This window comes from Hyperolius riggenbachi, chromosome 3 (genome assembly GCF_040937935.1).
Source record: "Hyperolius riggenbachi isolate aHypRig1 chromosome 3, aHypRig1.pri, whole genome shotgun sequence".
Taxonomy (NCBI): Eukaryota; Metazoa; Chordata; class Amphibia; order Anura; family Hyperoliidae; genus Hyperolius; species Hyperolius riggenbachi.
The window spans coordinates 291858277-291871467 of record NC_090648.1 but is presented as its reverse complement, the minus strand read 5'-3'; the positions used below and the strand labels follow the sequence as shown (position 1 = coordinate 291871467).

Here is a 13191-nt window from a genome sequence, read left to right as displayed (position 1 = left end):
CCCAGTGCATCTTAAATGTTGGTATTAATATGAAATTGCACTCCTAATGAAAAAAGCAATCCCTTCAGCTCACACCTATAAATTAATAAAGATTTTTCACACAATTTCAAAATTTGTTCATGGGCACCTTTTAACATTTTCTCACATAAGGGTCTACTTTCAAATGCACAGAAATCAAGCAGACGTTCTCTAATATGCACCAAACCACCCTCCCCCTTGTACCAGCATTTGTTTCAGGTTCTTGGACTCTAAATAGGCTAGACTGTTTTTGATGTGGTTGATTAGTTTGCAATATTTAGCATACTTTTATGATGTACACTAGTATAATGCACTTTACATACTAATGTTTATGTATGTAGGAGCCACGCATGCGCAAAGAACAGACTGGGGCAACTGAGGCAGATTACTGGGGCTGATTGCAGCTAAATGGAGGCCCTTGGGAGGATGGCGAGGGATGCATCAGTGCTCATGGGGCTGGAGGAAGCTCCAGATAAGTATAAAATGTCTTCATTTTGCCGTCACAGGTTTACTTCAATATTCTTGCTGATCGCTCATATTTTTCACCCACTTCTAAATTCCTCTTCTGCCTCCAATTCTTGATCCACTTCTAAAGTCCCTTTGCCATTGAAAAGTACTGTAATGCTGGGAATAAACCATGAGATTTTTTGGCAGATAGATGGTTCGATAGATTATTTCCGATATGTCCGATCAATTTCTCATAAAAGTGAATGGAAATCAATCGGAAAAAAATCGATCGGACAGTAAATCTGCTGAAAAATCTCATTGTGTATCCCCATCCCCATCCCCAGCACACGTAGTTTACATTTAACCTCTTAACCACTTTACCCCCCACGCATACGAATTTCTCCGTCCCTTTTTCCATCCTTTAACCCCCAGGGACGGAGAAATCCGTACTTTGCGCACTCCCACCGCTGCCCGCGCTCCCGCTCGTAAACACGCCGCCCGCCGCTAGTAAACACGCCGCCGCCAGCTCGCCCGGAGATCAATGAACGGGAAAATCCATTCCCGTTCGTTTATCTAAGCCCCGCAATGATCCGCTGCTCTCCGATGGGCAGCGCGATCATTGTGAAAAACACACACTTACCCAGCCTCCAAGTGCTTCCTCCAAGCTTCCGGAAGGACGCTTGGAGGTCGCATTAAAACAAAAAGTTACTGTGGCCATCTTGTGGCCAAATAGTAAAACTACACCCTAAACATTTTTTCCATACAAATAAATTACTTTTACACAAAAAATTAACTCATTACCTCCCACACTCCCAAATTTTTTTTTTTTTATTTTTTTTTTGTAATTAAAAAAAAAAATAAAAAAATGTACAATAAAAAAAAATAAATACATAAATAGTTACCTTAGGGACTGAACTTTTTAAATATTTATATCAGGAGGGTACAACACTGTTACTTTATAAACTATGGGCTTGTAATTAGGGATGGACGCAAAACTGAAAAAAATGCACCTTTATTTCCAAATAAAATATTGGCGCCAAACATTGTGATAGGGGCATAATTTAAGGCTAAGTTCACAGTGGGACGTTAAAGTCGCACGTTAAAACAGCATTTAACGCAGAATAACTCACTGCAATGAAAAATCAATGCCCCATTCACAGTGCACACGTTGCGTTAGTGACTAACGCTGCACGTTAAGTAAAAGTACTGCATGCAGTGCGTTATACACGTTATTAGCTGTGTTGGACTGTTTGCACATGCTCAGTAATGACTTGGAAGCATACTTTTCATTGCCTGTATTTTTTACTGTATCTGCTGTATGCGACGGTAACGCTGCGTTGCCACTTTTTGGGCGCGTTGCAAGCTTGCGGTGCGACTTTAACGTGGCATCAAAACGCAACGTCCCACTGTGAATCTAGCCTAAACGGTTGTATAACCGGGACAAAAGGGCAAATACATTTCATAGGTTTTAATTACAGTAGCATGCATTATTTAAAAACTATAATGGCCAAAAACTGAAAAAAAAATTTTCCCACATTTTTCCTATTTTCCCATTAAAACACATTTAGAATAAAATAATTCTTGGCATAATGTCCCACCTAAAGAAAGCCTAATTGGTGGCGGAAAAAACAAGATATAGTTCATTTCATTGCGATAAATAATAATAAAGTTATAGATGAATGAGTGGAAGGAGCGCTGAAAGGTTAAAATTGCTCTGGTGGTCAGGGGGTAAAACCCCTCAGTGGTGAAGTGGTTAAAGACCGCAGGCTTTACAGTTTTTTTTTTGTTTTTTTTTAATTACTTACCCGAGGTGGGTTCTGACAATGCAATCCACATACAGAGGTTGGGTCTGCCTATACTGCCCAGCCTCTGTTGCTATTTCAATCCACCCTAAGCCCCCCCCTGCGCTCTGCTAGCCCCCATAAATCACAGCCGCGCTGCCGACACACAGCGTGTCGCAGCGGGCTGTGTTTATCTCTGTACTGTCAGTTTGCTGCTTCCACCGCCTCCTGCAGAGCTCCGGGCCCCGCCCGCGTCCCTTCCCTCCCCACTGATTGGAGGGAAGGGACCCGGGCGGGACCGGAGCTATGCAGGAGGCGGGGGGAGCACGCAGAGTGACAGTACAGACAGGGCCGGATTTGTACTTTTAACCGCCCAAGGCCCACTGTCACCAGCCGCCCCCCTGATCAATAGGAGCTCCACGCCCCCTCCTTTCCCCCGACTTACATACACTTTTTCTCCCAACATACAATCTTAGGGTCCTGACACACCAAAAAGTGTTTTGCTGTTTTTTTTTTTTCTTCTTCAAAAAATGCTTCCATTGACTTACATTAAAACTGCAGCAAAATAGCCGAGATCGCGATTTTTCAAAAAATCCTGATCGCTGCAATTTAGCCACGATTTTACCGCATTTTCAATGCAAATTTTATGGAAGCATTTTTAAAAAACAACTACCTGAAAAACCTTTTTTGGTGTGTCAGGGCCCCTAAAGTGAAGAACCTGAAGCAAAAATAAAAATTAGCTTAGATACTTACTATAGTAGATCCTCCTGGTGCCCACTGTTCCAGTTTTGGGACCCTCTGAGCATGTTCAGACCTCACCACTGCTGCTCGGGACCCTCTTCTTCTTTGAGGCTGCACTTCCATCTGTGTTCAAGCACAATTGTACTGGGCATGCGCAAGTATGAGTCGCAAATTTCCAGTAGCACAAAGCCACTTGTGTAGTCCTTTGTGCACGAGCAGCTTCGTGTTATTGGACTGGGCCAGTACGGTTGTGCTTGTACACAGATAAGAGCACAGCCACAAGGAACAAGTGGATCCCAGGCAGCAGTATGGGTACCCAGAAGACCACTTTCCCCAGTATAGGTAACCATTCCCCCCTTAGCAGTATAAGTAGCCAGAAGAACCCCCTCTCACCCCTTATGTAGGAGAACAGAGGCACCAGTGCTGGAAGCCACAGTATGGGATAAATGGCCAGGATGGAGAGGGGGTATAATAGAGAAGAACACATGGATGGGACCGTGCATACGCAGTAGGTGCGCCTGCAGTCCCAGTTGCCAAACTTATGGAGCTACCAGTGGGAAAACGGAGGGGGCCCAGAGAATGCCTTGGGACCTCTCAGGGACTATGGGCGGCTGGAAGGGGCTAAGTAAAAGTACAGTTTTGTTTGTTTTTAAAATTAAGTAAAACCACCACACAATTCTAGAAAATGTAAAGTAAACAAAACATGATTTAAACATACCTGAGGCTTCCTTTAGCCCCCTCCTCTCCCTATATAGTGTTTCTGGCCCCTCAGTTCCTTTAGACTCATCTCCATCTGCTGTTGCTCCACTTAAAAACCTGCGATTGGCCACAGTCGCAGCTATGGTGCATGTAATGTACTTGATCATGCTTCCGAGAAGCTAGGCAAGTTAGTCGTGGCCCAGAGCGTTCTTCACGTGTGGTTTGGAAAGAATCAGAACCGCGCATGCACAGCATGTTACTGGCTGGGGATGCTGGGCACAGCTGCTGAGGAGCATGATTGAGGAGGCATTGCGCACACAGGACATTACATGCACCAAGCTGCAACTCAGGCCAATTGCAACTTTTTAAGAGGGGTAACAGTAATATGATGGAGTCCAAAGGAACTGAGGGGCAAGAACACTATGGGGGGCAAGAAGCCCCAGGTATGTAAATCATGTTTGTGTTGCTGTTTTTAGGTCTCATTTTAAACCTGATTAGCTCAGCACAAGCACAGAGAGTGTTAATCTTTATCAACTTACACTGCCCGGGTCCCCTCCTCCACTGAATCATAAATGTCCTGTCACAGCTGGATGGGAGGCCAGGACCTTTTCACTTTTCACTATCACATGTGGCTGAACTCCTCTCCTCTTGCTGTGCTTCAGCTGGCCGGGACACAGACACAAGCACGGGAGAGGCAGCGGGGGTGGGGCAGCTCAACACTCGTGTATAGAGAATGACAGCGAGCAGGGATGCAGTGATACAGCCATTGCTCCTCTCCTGTCATATTAGCAAAGCTGCCCGCTCTTTGCCCTGTCTTTAGCTGCTGCTGCTGTACACAGACATGCTTCTGTGTGTGCAGAGCAGGGGAGTGGGCGGGTGCGGCTGCTACTGACAAGCAATGTTATCGCTCAGCTCCGTGGAACAGTGTGGTCGGCTTTGGGGACACACACAGTTTGGCGAGTTTGACTGCCTGGTTGGAACGATAACATTGCTTCCTTGGCTCCGCCCTAGTCCCGGGCCTCCCTGGCCTTCCCACAAATCCGCCCCGAGTACAGATGTAAACACAGCCCGCACAGCGAGGCTGTCATTTATAGGGGGTTCCAGAGCGCAGGGGGAACTTAGGGAGGATTGGGATAGCAACAGAGGCTGGGCTGTATAGGCAGACCCAGCCTCTGTATGTGGATTGCAATGTCAGAACCCCACCTCGGGTTCTCTTTACAGGAAAAAAAGGGCTTTTTAAGCTGTTAAACTCAGCAGTTAATTTATTACACTGACCAGAGTCTGCCCAGGCATAGAGAGGCTTCTTACCACCAAAGACCTCTTTTAAAAAGAACAATCAACTTGCCTCCAGCAGCCGACATTCACCGCTCACTTCTCAAGACAGACGTAAGCAGCATGGCTGGTCGTGAAGGGATGAAGTCTTTTCAATATGCTAGCCCAGCAAGTGTGCATTTCTTAAAGTAACATTGGGGGAAGAAAATAAAAAAGGTTGTTAGAACACAAACAAGACAGAAAAAAATTGAATATTTAAAATACAATTCAACCCAGTTAACTTTCACTACCTTTCCTCAGTACCTGTCAGCAGAAGAGCTTCAAGAAACAGAATTTGTTTTTGGACTTGGTGAACAACAACAACAACAACAACAAAAAACACACAAGGATCTAGCTTAACCAGTTCACCCCCAAGTGGTTTTTAACCCTAATGGACCAGAGCAAATTTCACCTGTCAGTGCTCCTCCCTTTTATTCCCTAATAACTTTATTACTACTTATCACAACAAAATGATCTATACCTCGTTTTTTTCGCCACCAATTAGGCTTTCTGTGGGTAGTACATTTTGCTAAGAATGTTTTTATTCTAAATGCGTTTTAACAGGAAAAATAAGAAAATAATGGGAAAAAAATTATTATTTCTCAGTTTTCGGCCATTATAGATTTAAAATTAAACATTCTCCTGTGATTAAAACAGACATTTTGTTTGCCCAGTTGTCTCTTATTAAACCATTTAACCACTTAGGGACCAGGGCTGTTCTTTGAGATCTGCGCTGCGTGGGCTCTCCAGCCCGCAGCACAGATCGTGAGCAAGGCAGGGCGATCAGACTTCCCCCCCCCTTTTTTCCCCCTAGGGGGATGACCTGCTGGGGGGGTCTGATCGCCGCCGCTCCGTGTGGCCGAGCGCGGGGGGGGGGCTCTTAAAAGCCCCCCTCCGCAGCGTTTTCTGCGCTCCCTCCTTCCCCTTACCTCCAGCTCCCTTATTATCCTGCGCAGGAGAGAGGGGATAAAGGACAATCCTGCCAGGTTCCTCTAAAATTGGAGAGGGATCAGAGATGGTTGAATTGGTATACATTTGTGCTAAGGGATTAATGTACAATATTTGGAACTACCAAATAAAATTGTCCCCGAATACAAACCAAGACAGCACCGCAAGTAGAAAAAGCCATTTCACCGCATCAGACGTTTTGGCAGCGTCCAATGATACAATGACTTGCTGACCCTTGTTGTCCTGGTCTGCTAGTATATTGGCAAATAGTCTTCTGATATTTAAAAAAGTATTTTTGCCAGGAATAAAGTCTGTCTGGTTTTTGTAAACGAGAGATAGGATGACCTGGTTAAACCTCAAGGCTAGTATTTTCGCCAGGTTTATGAAGTCGAGGGTTAGTAGCAATATTTAATGATCTGAGTCACATTGTGGTGTGTCCTTACCCAGTTTGGGAATTAGGACTATTAGAGCAGTACGCATAGAAGGGGGTAAGACACCCTTTTCAAAGGAGCCCTGGAAGGTTTGGAGCAGTAGTGCAAGGTATTTCTAATAACCTCTTGTAAATCACCCCTGGAATGCCATCCAACCTTGGGGCCTTTTTTTTATTACCGGTAGGGAAGGAATGAATGGCTAGTTCAATGTCCTCTAAAGTGATAGAGCCATTGAGCATCTCCATCCATTTACAAACATAGTTTGAAGGGCAGTCATAAAGCAGAGAAATGTAAATTGGGGATTGGTCAGAGACTACTCAAGGCAAAAATAGAATAAATTCCACCAAAGGCAGCAAGTTGAGTGGCCAAAAAGTAATCTAATCTGGATAGAATGTTATAGGGCAGAGAAGCAGGTATATTGTAGGAGTGGGGTGTTAAATTGACACCAGGTGTCGTACAGAATCAGTTCCGTCAGTCTGGCGAGGGCAGTTGAATTGTCAGCAGATGCAGGGAAGCGATCCATAATAGCAGGGCTGTGGAGTTGGAGTCAAGGAGGTGGAATCGGAGCAATTTTGGGTACCTGGAGTCGGCGATTTCATAAACTGAGGAGTCGGATGATTTTTGTACAAAATACACAGCCCTGGTAAGAGACTAAGGAGAGGGAGCCAATTTGGGTACCTGGAGTCGGTGGTTTCATAAACTGAGGAGTAGGAGCCCGTTTCCACTTGTACGGAAAAAATTTGCATGCGGATGCGAATTTCGCATGCGTTTGTATGCGAATTTTCATACGATTTCGCATGGATGACTATGTATACGAATTTAACCAGGGCAGTGCCGGTGTACTTTTCCATTGTTTTTATGCGAAATCGTATGCGAATTCGCATGAAAATTCGCATGAAAATTCGCATGAAAATTCGCATACCAAAACCGCATGCAAATTTCCTATTAAATACATTGTATGCAAATCGCATAGCGGTATGCGAATTCTGATGGCTCTGCCGTGCAGATTTTTTCTGCACAGAAAAACGCTCAGAAATCCTGACAAGTGGAAACAGTCCCATCCACTTGTATTGCCTATGCGAATCTGCATGCAGGAAACGCATGCAGATTCGCTCTAGTGGAAACGGGGCTTTGGAGTCGAAAGATTTTTGTACCGACTCCACAGCCCTGCATAATAGGGTTGCAAACAAAGTAAAAAATCCCCCATCCAAACACTGGGGCAAGCCAGAAGACTGGAAGTAAAGTGTAGTGAAGGGCTCTAAGAAGGTTCAATGAGTAAGGGGTGGAAAGGGGATGGGGTCTTAGAGATACAGAAGGCAAGTTGATAAGTTTGCTGTCCAACAAACCATATTCTTGAAAGAAATTCAGTATAACCACTATTATAAATTATGAAGATGTAATTTTATCTCCAGGGAATACCTCTATTTTAATTTGACTAAAGATCTGACACTGTCTATAGAAAGAGAAGTAAAGCCATAAACAGGGGCACTGACTGGCACAAACTCTGGGGTATTAACTAAGATGGAATATTAGTAAAACACTTACAGGTACTCAGACTTTATGTTCTGCCAGAATTAGACCAACAAGAGATGGAGTTTTAGAAGTGAGCATTCTCTGGACCTTCTTGCTAATATATTATGATCAGAGTAGTTAGTCTCTCAGGACACCAATTATTATTTCGGATTTATATAGAGCCGACATCTTCCACAGCGCTGTACAGAGTATATGGTCTTGTCTAATCCCTACCATAGTAATATGTCTATATAAAGTGTAGTATATGTATCATAGTCTTGGGACAATTTACTTATCTGCATGTTTTGGCATCCACTGCGCCTCAGTGAGCAGCTCACGGAGTCACACTGATGTCATGCGGACTGTACTGAGCAGACGCAGAACTACTGGACTTGCGCAGTACGGAAGATGTCAGTGTGACTCCGAGAGACGCTCGCGCAGGCACAGTAGGCATCTTGCACTAGAGGGGACCCCGAGCCACCGGCGCGGAGCTGCAACAAGGGCACAGGAAGGCTGCAAGGAGCTGGAGGAAACACAGGGTAAGTAGATTTTTGTTTTTTTAATGCAGCTCTTATGTGTCCTTTAAACAAGTGCATTTGTGTTTACACATGTAACTATGGTTAGCTCCTGATTTTCAAACTCCCTTTGCTTATGAAATCAATTAATTTGATATGTTAACCACTTGAAGACCACAGTCTTTTCGCCCCTTAAGGACCAGAGCCTTTTTCTCCATTCAGACCACTGCTGCTTTCACGGTTTATTGCTCGGTCATACAACCTACCACCTAAATGAATTTTACCTCCTTTTCTTGTCACTAATACAGCTTTCTTTTGGTGCTATTTGATTGCTGCTGCGAGTTTTAGTTTTTATTATATTCATCAAAAAAAGACATGAATTTGTCAAAAACATGATTTTTTTTACTTTCTGTGCTGACATTTTTCAAATAAAGTAACATTTCTGTATACATTTTTGTCCAAATTTATTCTGCTACATGTCTTTGATTAAAAAAAAATCCATTCAGTGTATATTTATTGGATTGGGTAAAAGTTATAGCGTTTACAAACTATGGTGCCAAAAGTGAATTTTCCCATTTTGAAGTATCTCTGACTTTTCTGACCACCTGTCATGTTTCATGAGGTGCTAAAATTCCAAGATAGTATAAATACCCCCCAAATGACCCCATTCTGGAAAGAAGACATCCCAAAATATTCACTGAGAGGCATGGTGAGTTCATAGATTTTATTTTTTGTCACAAGTTAGCGGAAAATGACACTTTGAGACAAAAAAGAAGAAAAAAAATAGTTTCAATTTCTTCTAACTTGCAACAAAAAAAAAAAAAAAATGAAATCTGCCACGGACTCACTATGCTCCTTTCTGAATACCTTGAAGGGTCTACTTTACAAAATGGGGTCATTTGTGGGGTGTGTTTACTGTCCTGGCATTTTAAGGGGTGCCTAATTGTAAGCACCCCTGTAAAGCCTAAAGGTGCTCATTGGACTTTGGGCCCCTTAGCACAGTTAGGCTGCAAAAAAAGTGCCACACATGTGGTATTGCCGTACTCAGGAGAAGTAGTATAATTTGTTTTGGGGTATTTTTACACATACCCCTGCTGGGTGGGAGAAATATCTCTGTAAATGACAATTTTTTTTTTTATTTATTTATTTATTTATTTTTTTTACACACACAATTGTCCATTTACAGAGATATTTCTCCCACTGATCATGGGTATGTGTAAAAATACACTCCAAAACACATTATACTACTTCTCCTGAGTACGGCAATACCATATGTGTGGCACTTTTTTGCAGCCTAACTGCGCTAAGGGGCCCAAAGTCCAATGAGTACCTTAAGGCTGGTTTCACACCAGGACGTTGTGTTTTAGGGGACGTTAAGGACGCATAACGTGCCCCTAATGCAACGCCTGGTGCTCTCTGACGTGGACGTCAGAGTGAGCCGCGTTGTGCAGCTCACTCTGGCGTCCGTGATGCGTACTCTTGGACGCATGAGGCCTCACGTGGTCCCGCCCGGCCAATCGCAGCACAGAGAGGCCGCTCCAGGAAGTAAGCACTGCATGTCACTGAGTGCAGTGAATATTAATTAGCCATGTGCCTGGCCGCTCTCCGCTCCTCCCCAACATTACTGAGCATGTGCAAGTAGTCTAACGCGGCTGCCGCTTATAAAGTACTGCATGCAGTACGTTGTTTTATGGCGCAGCGTTATTAAGTAACGCAACGTGGGCACTGTGAACAGCCCATTGATTTTTCATTGCTGTGCGGTGGGGTGCGTTACAGGCTGCTCTAACGTGCGCCTGTAACGTCCCACTGTGAAACCAGTCTTAGGATTTCACAGGTCATTTTGTGACATTTGGTTTCAAGACTACTCCTCACGGTTTAGGGCCCCTAAAATGCCAGGGCAGTATAGGAACCCCACTAATGACCCCATTTTAGAAAGAAGACACCCCAAGGTATTCCGTTAGGAGTATGGTGAGTTCATAGAAGTTTTTATTTTTTGTCACAAGTTAGCGGAAATTGATTTTAATTGTTTTTTTTTTTTCAGTGTCATTTTCCGCTAACTTGTGACAAAAAATAAAATCTTCTAGGAACCCACCATACTCCTAAACGGAATACCTTTGGGTGTCTTCTTTCTAAAATGGGTCATTTGTGGGGTTCCTATGCTGCCCTGGCATTTTAGGGGCCCTAAACCGTGAGGAGTAGCCTTGAAACCAAATGTCGCAAAATGACCTGTGAAATCCTAAAGGTACTCATTGGACTTTGGGCCCCATAGCGCACTTAGGGTGCAAAAAAGTGCCACACGTGGTACCGCCGTACTCAGGAGAAGTAGTATAATGTGTTTTGTGGTGAATTTTTACACATACCCATGCTGGGTAGGAGAAATATCTCTGTAAATGACAATTTTTTGAATTTTTTTTTTTTTTTTTTTTTTTTTTTTTTACACACAATTGTCCATTTACAGAGAGATTTCTCCCACCCAGCATGGGCATGTGTAAAAATACACCCCAAAACACATTATACTACTTCTCCTGACTACGGCGATACCACATGTGACACTTTTTTGCAGCCTAGGTGCGCTAAGGGGCCCAACGTCCTATTCACAGGTCCATTTTGAGACATTTGTTTTCTAGACTACTCCTCACTGTTTGGGGCCCCTAAAATGCCAGGGCAGTATAGGAACCCCACAAGTGACCCCATTTTAGAAAGAAGACACCCCAAGGTATTCCGTAAGGTGTATGGTGAGTTTATAGAAGATTTTATTTTTTGTCACAAGTTAGTGAAAAATGACACCAATTAAAATCAATTTTCGCTAACTTTGGACAAAAAATAAAATCTTCTATGAACTCGTCATACACCTAACAGAATACCTTGGGGTGTCTTTTTTTCTAAAATGGGGTCACTTGTGGGGTTCCTATACTACCCTGGCATTTTACGGGCCCAAAACCGTGAGTAGTCTGGAAACCAAATGTCTCAAAATGACTGTTCAGGGGTATAAGCATCTGCAAATTTTGATGACAGGTGGTCTATGAGGGGGCGAATTTTGTGGAACCGGTCATAAGCAGGGTGGCCTCTTACATGACAGGTTGTATTGGGCCTGATCTGATGGATAGGAGTGCTAGGGGGGGTGAAAGGAGGTGATTGATGGGTGTCTCAGGAGGTGGTTAGAGGGGAAAATAGATGCAATCAATGCACTGGGGAGGTGATCGGAAGGGGGTCCGAGGGGGATCTGAGGGTTTGGCCGAGTGATCAGGAGCCCACACGGGGCAAATTAGGGCCTGATCTGATGGGTAGGTGTGCTAGGGGGTGACAGGTGGTGACAGGAGGTGATTGATGGGTGTCTCAAGGTGTGATTAGAGGGGGGAATAGATGCTAGCAATGCACTGGCGAGGTGATCAGGGCTAGGGTCTGAGGGCGTTCTGAGGGTGTGGGCGGGTGATTGGGTGCCCTAGGGGCAGATAGAAGTCTAATCTGATGGGTAGCAGTGACAGGTGGCGATTGATGGGTAATTAGTGGGTGTTTAGAGGAGAGAACAGATGTAAACAATGCACTTGGAAGGTGATCTGACAGCGGGTCTGCAGGCGATCTGTTGGTGTGGGTGGTTGATGAGATTGCCCGCAAGGGGCAGGTTAGGGGCTGATTGATGGGTGGCAGTGACAGGGGGTGATTGATGGGTGATTGACAGGTGATCAGTGGGTTATTACAGGGAAGAACAGATATCAATTCGCCAGTGCATTATTTACAAGGGGGGTCTGAGGGCAATCTGAGCATGTGGGCGGGTGATTGGGTGCCTGCAAGGGGCAGATTAGGGTCTGATCTTATGGGTAAAAGTGACAGGTGGTGATTGTGGGTGATTGATGGGTAATTAGTGGGTGTTTAGAGAAGAGAACAGATGTAAACAATGCACTTGGGAGGTGATCTGACGGCGGGTCTGCAGGCGATCTGATGGTGTGGGTGGGTGATCAGATTGCCCACAAGGGGCAGGTTAGGGGCTGATTGATCGGTGGCAGTGACAGGGGGTGATTGATGGGTGATTGACAGGTGATCAGGGGGGATAGATGCATACAGTACACAGGGGGGGGGGATGTCTGGGGAGAATCTGAGGGGTGGGGGATGATCAGGAGCACCCAAGGGGCAGTTTAGGGCTTTAAAAAAAATAGCGTTGACAGATAGTGACAGGGAGTGATTGATGGGTGATTAGGGGGTGATTGGGTGCAAGCAGTGGTCTGGGGGGTGGGCAGGGGGGGGGTCTGAGGGGTGCTGTGGGTGATCAGGGGGCAGGGGGGGGGGGAAAGATCAGTGTGCTTGGGTGCAGACTAGGGTGGCTGCAGCCTGCCCTGGTGGTCCCTCGATCACTGGGACCACCAGGGCAGGAGGCAGCCTGTATAATACACTTTGTATACATTACAAAGTGTATTATATACTTTGTAGCGGCGATCGTTCAGCTAGAACGGCCGGCGGGTTACAGCGCAGGGGGGGGGCGGAGCCTGTCGCCAGCGGCTGATCGCGTCACAAATGACGCGATCGCCGCATAACCACGCCCACCACCGCCGATAGGCGTATTGCGGTCATTTGGGCCCAGCCCTTGCCGCTGCCCATCGGCTGTGGGCGGTCGGCAAGTGGTTAATAAATTTGGGAATGATTACTACAAATCAAGCTATACAGTAGTACTATAAATATGCATTACCTGCAGAGTTGTTGTGAATCCACTGAGAATGTTGTGCACATTGAATGCAGAGGTGTTGTCTAGAACCCATAAACCTGGTTCATATGGTGGGTGAAGAATGTGTACTA

General features: G+C 45.0%; 1 protein-coding gene across 5 annotated transcripts in view; it reads right to left on the bottom strand.

Annotated features, from left to right (window-relative positions):
* TMEM168 (transmembrane protein 168) overlaps positions 1–13191 on the bottom strand; it is a 187685-nt gene that overhangs the window by 158121 nt on the left and 16373 nt on the right. For 4 of the 5 annotated variants that reach the window (XM_068276492.1, XM_068276491.1, XM_068276490.1 and 1 more), the window contains exon 2: positions 5032–5140. The exons of the other annotated variant lie outside the window; for it this stretch is intronic. The gene's annotated coding sequence lies outside the window, so the exon portion shown is untranslated. The remainder of the gene's footprint in view (positions 1–5031; positions 5141–13191) is intronic. 5 annotated transcript variants of the gene reach the window in all.